Source organism: Zingiber officinale, chromosome 9A, assembly GCF_018446385.1.
Source record: "Zingiber officinale cultivar Zhangliang chromosome 9A, Zo_v1.1, whole genome shotgun sequence".
Classification (NCBI taxonomy): Eukaryota; Viridiplantae; Streptophyta; class Magnoliopsida; order Zingiberales; family Zingiberaceae; genus Zingiber; species Zingiber officinale.
Window position 1 is genome coordinate 78,081,635 of NC_056002.1, and position 5,678 is coordinate 78,087,312.

A 5,678-nucleotide genomic window follows, 5' to 3' on the forward strand; every position below is an offset into this window, starting at 1 on the left:
TTGCCTTTGCTCACCAAGATAAGCGTCTCCCTGCTTTCATCCTGCGGGTCTTCATGAGGGATGACCAGTTGCAGGCCTCGGCTCGCTAGTTCCTCAATAGTCGCCACCTATATTGTGACATCCTTGAGCTTCACCTTGCCGAGCACACGCACTCGCATCATGACTTCGGATGCAGAAGAGGAAGAGAAATTAGTTGGTATCAAAGGGAAAGGGTAAAGTAGTTGCATACCTAGGCTGGTCGGGAGTCGGGTGCGGATCAGACTGAGGCCAAAGATGTAGAGGACACCCTCAAGCAGCAACTTGTGGATGTCATACTTCTGACCCGCCAGCATCACCGCAGCATTCATATAGTCTGATCGCCTCTTGTAGCTTTTCAGTGGGAGTTAAGGTGCCACTTCGAACTGCCAGCGGGTCAAGAATTCTGGCCGCTCGGGAAGATGCATGAAAAAGAAGTACTCTCTCCAATGTTTATTGGAAGTGGGCATTTTATCAAAAAAATACTAAACCGACCCTAGACTGGAAGAGGAAGGTCCCCGGCTCGGAAAGTTTCGGGTAATAAAAATAATAGAAGACCCGAGTGATAAGAGGGATGCTGTGCAACCGAAACAAGACGACGGCATCACACAGAAGACGAAAGGAGTTCGACACAAGTTGAGTAAGAGAGGCGTGGAAGTATTTACAAACTGCGATAATGAAAGGATGGATAGGGAATCGCAGACCGGCGGTAAAGTAATCCCTAAACAGACAAATGGTGTCGGTCGCGGGAGCATTTAGCCGATCAGACGAGAAAGGCAGAATGATCTTATGGTTGGAGGGAATTTCAAAGGCATTTCTAAGGCCCTCAACGTCACCCTCATCAAAACTAGACTCCAAGGATGAGAACCGACGACTACGAAGAGCTTGCCATCTCGAAAATGAAGGAAAAGGGGGGCAGCCGAGAGGCAGAAATACAATCAAAGGAAAAAAGTCACTGGGGGTTTCACTAGAACCAAAAAATGAGTCGAACTGCTAAAAAATGAATGTGATGGGGAGATAGCATACTGGAAAAAATAGGGGTCGTCGGAAAAGGGGGGTGGAGGATCTCCGGAGAGCAAAGCGCATGGGATAAGCAAGTCACCGGAAGCACTCGAAGCAGTGAAAGTATGGAAGAGGCGGTGGCGAGGCAGGTTTATAAACCCTACACTCAGCCAGCCAGAGCCGTCGAATCTATGTCAAAGAAACCTAGCCCAAGATCTGATCGATGAATTTAAACTGCCAAGCATCATAATCAATGTCTGTCACGTTAGGAGTGCGAGGTGGGGGTGACACATGGCATGCTACCACAAGTCAACAATTAATGCAGGCGTGGGAACCTATTCTACCTTAATGAGAAGGCATTTACATGATTCCCAAGAAATCAGGGCAACGTCAGCATAGCCCGCGCTCGCCCGAGGCATTCCATGAAAAATTGTTAACAAGTGCAAATCTTCGTCAGGTCGATCAGATGGAAGGAGCGCGCTTATTCCCATTCAGAAAACGACATATCCCATTTGGTCCATATAGCGATGAATGCCAATTAGGAGAGAATCTACTCACACAAAGGCCCAATCAATCGAACTACAACCTCCTTCGACTAGACTTGGAGGGAAGGTTTATGATGCGGTGATTAGGTGAGGTCCCACCTTATCGCCGCGTGGAGGTCAAAGTCAAGCTGGTCAATGAGTGGAATGCTGTCGGTTGGTTGAGCGAGCCATACGCCGATTAGGGATTAAAAGCAGACCCACAGTCTTCGACACGGAGTAATCAAATCTATGCTCAAGTGACGCGCAAAAGTCGAACCAAGTGGCTCCCCCGCTCAGCCTAACAGCAGACTCCACATCAGTCGAGCAAGCGGATAGTGAGCTTCTGGCCGAGCGGCCTTCCCCCTCGGCCCAAAGACAGATTAGGATAGCGGATTTCTAGCCGAGCGGCTATTCCCACTTGACCAATTGCAGAATGCACGGGATAGTGGACTTGCAGCCAAGCGGCTCTCCCGATCGGCATGATGGCAGACTTTTAGCCGAGCCGTTATCCCACTCGACGTGGTAGCGAATAGCACAAGATAACAGAATTCTGGCCGAGTGGCCATTCCGCTTGGCCAAGTAACAAACACAGCGAGATACCCTTCGACATCCTTTTGGGAGCTAGTGCCGCTGACAGACAACATGGTCAGATAGAGGATCGTATGGTGGAAGCTTCCACTGTCACTTCAGAGATATGCTCAGCCTATTAAGGTACTGTGTCAGGGACACTTTACTGACATGTCTTCTCAGGAAAAACTTGGCAAAGCATGCTCGCTTTAAGAAGCATGCACACTGCCGTGCGTAGAATATATACTCTTTTATGCATGTTTTTACGCACATTTACATATTTTGAGCATGCTTGATCTATGCATTTTTATACTTCCAGCATTCCTTTTAGCATATTTACTCTTTTGGTTCGGAGATCTGCTTTTTGTGCATTTTCTGTACACAGGAGTCGATTTGGTGAAGAATCTACATCTTTGGGCATGCATTGGAGGAAGCAAAGGGAGAAAGCACCGGGCCGTGTACCTCACATGGCCGTGTGGAGTTTGGCACCAACAGAAGAGGAAGATGACATGGCATGTGAACCTCGCGTGTCATCCTACAAGCCTTACATGGCGTGCACCACCACGGTGAGATTTCCGAGACCACAGCGGTGTGGGTGGTGCACCACAATAGAGAGAGGGAAGGGTTAGTGGAGACACTGCAGTCAGGAGGAAGCTGGACATGGCCTTGTGAATCTCACACGGCCGTGTCTGTGGCGCCCGATTCCCTCCTCTATTTAAACCCTTCTTCATGAATTGAAAAGGGGATCTCTCCCCCTTTGGGAGAAAGCAAGATTTGGTGGTTTCCTTCCATTCTTGGGAGGATTTCTGGGCGATTCTAAAGGAGATCTTGACGATTTCGACTCCGGAGCGAGGTTTAAATCCGAAGACGAGGCTTCTTCGTAGATAAGTTTTCTCTTTCCCCCTCTTCTTGATTTCTTGGATTGGGGATTTAAGAAATGCTTGTAATCTCTATTTCTTCAGGTTTTCTTCCTCGATTCATGGAGTAGATCTTGTATTCTAGGATTAAGGGAGTATTTGTATGATGGATTGATGTATTCTCTTATGGATTTGCCATTTTCTTGTTTCAATGACATTGTCTTGCTTGTATCAATTAGATCTTGAATGATTAATAATGATTTGTGCTTAATTCTCATTCTTGATTGATTGTTTGGATTTCTTGTGGACTTTGTAAAGATAAACTCTCACTCGATCATCCGAGGGATCCACGTGACAGGTGCAAGCCCGTGTAAGGACGTTTGAGAGATAATCTTGAAGAGGAAATGGGAATATTCAAGAGAGTAGGATGGATCTTGTGATTAGTTTCTTGTATCTTGATAGATTAATAAGTTGTGGGCTTCTATGTTGATATCCGAGGAAGGCATAGTAATAGGTGCGCTTCTGTGTAAGGACAACGTAGGTTCATGTCTAATTAATCCTATTTAGATACATTTCTCAGTCCTTAGCCGGTTGTCTATTGCAAGAGAGAACCGGCAACTTTCTACATGTTTGGCAATTGAGGGATAAGAATTGGTGAACCATTTACATTCAAGAAATCCTACAAAGAAACCGAAATTCCTAGAATCTCCCTTTAGCATAATCCAAATCACTAAACTCTTGTTTGTTGATCTTTAAGATTAGATTTGTTTACCTTTACTTTGCTTTTGAAACGATTGGATAGTTGCTTAGCTAATTCGCATTGAGACATTTCTGGTGCTTATTCCAGTCCCTGTGGATACGATAATATTTTATATTACTTGCGACATTTCCGTACACTTGCGGAGAGCGAACAAGTTTTTGGCGCCGTTGCCGGGGACTGCGCTATAACATTAGGAATTACCAATTGAGTTAGACTAAACATAACATTTGTTTTCCTTTTATATTGCATAGTTGTAACTAATCAGTAGATTTCTATTTTTACTTTCTTGTATAACTTTCACTTCTTGTTAATTCTTTTTGTACAAATTCAATTCTGCATTTTTGATCCATCTATTTTTTTTCTTCTTTTCTTTTTGTGTCGAATTGCCATCTGCTATCTTGTTCTTGTGTATGCGAAGATCTAACTTTGCAGGGGAATTCTTTCCTTTTGACCCTGAGATTGATAGAACTTTCCATAAAAGAAGAATTCTGCAAAGGCAAATTGAAGAACAGGAACATTTGAACATGGCGAATAGACCACTTAAGGATTATGCAACACCCTATGCGAGAGGTTTTCGATCTAGTACCTTCGGTGGAAGCTAATACCTTTGAGATCAAACCTGCAATAATATCTATGGTGCAGCAGAACCAATTCGGTGGAGGACCTCATGAGGACCCTAATCAACACTTAGAGGTCTTTTATGAAATATGTGGTACCATGAAAATGAATGGAGTTCCTTCAGATGCAGTTAGATTATTGTTATTTGGGTTTTCTCTAAGAGATAGGGCAAAGCAATGGCTGAATTCTTTGGCCCCTAATAGCATCACCACTTGGGAGCAGTGTGAGCAACAGTTTATTGATAAGTTTTATCCACCAAGCAAAACAGCTCATATGAGGAATTTAATTGCAAGCTTCAAGCAAACTGACTCAGAATCTCTTTTTGAAGCATGGGATAGATATAATAGTATGCTCAGACAATGCCCACATCATGGGTTGGAAAGATGATTAGTGTTGCATACTTTTTATAATGGTATCAATTATCATACCAAAGTGTCCCTGCTGGATGGGCACTTATGAACAAGAGCTTAGATGAAGCCGAAGAAATCATTGAAAGTGTAGCACAAAATCATCATCAATGGGCAAATGAAAGAAGTGGAGGCTATGACTAGTGCTAATATGGTCAATGCTATTAGTACATCTTGTGAAGTATGTGGGAGTTCAGAGCATTCAAATGACTCATGTCCATTGGGAGCTATCACTGCACAAATCAATCAACTTGAACAATGTGATGCAATCATGAGTTACAATCAAAGGCAGAACAACCCATACTCAAATACTTATAACCCTGGATGGAAGAGTCATCCAAATTTTTTTTACAGAAACAATCAAGATCAAGGACCATCCATGGGGGCAAGACCAAATTTTCAAGCTGGGCAACAAAATTTTCAACATCTATCTTCTCAAGGCTTACCAAAGTCAAATGTTGAAAAGATGCTTGAAGAAATTATCTCAGGTCAGAATGAAATGAAGCAAGATATAGCAAAGCTCATCCAGAGAATAGATAATTCTGAAAAGCATCAAAAGATCCAGGATAGTCAAATTGCCCAACTAGCTTCCTCATCATCCAGAGCACCAGGACAACTTCCAGGAAAACCTGATGTGAATCCTATGGAGCATTGCAATAGGATTGAGCTTAGGAGTGGACGGACCTTGGGAGACTCCCAAGTGACTGCTTCAAAAGGGATACAAAAAGAAGAAGAGCTCTCTCCTCCTATATCAAATCAGATTCAAGCTAATGAGGAGAGTACCATTGAGGTTGAAGAAACTCTTCCACTGAACCATCAGAGCAAAGCTGTCCCTTTTCCTCAAAGACTTACAATGCTCAAGAAAGATGAAGAATTTGGCAAGTTTCTAGAAAAAGTTAAGGAAATTTGTGTAGAGGTACCTCTTATC

The 5,678-nt window shown here is 43.5% G+C and overlaps 1 non-coding gene across 1 annotated transcript; it reads right to left on the reverse strand.

The window, feature by feature from the left end:
- Positions 1-4,614: 4,614 nt before the first annotated feature.
- Positions 4,615-4,720, reverse strand: LOC122022120. Its single transcript, XR_006122856.1, has one exon. It is a non-coding gene; the product is annotated as a small nucleolar RNA R71 (small nucleolar RNA).
- Between the last annotated feature and the right edge of the window lie 958 nt (positions 4,721-5,678).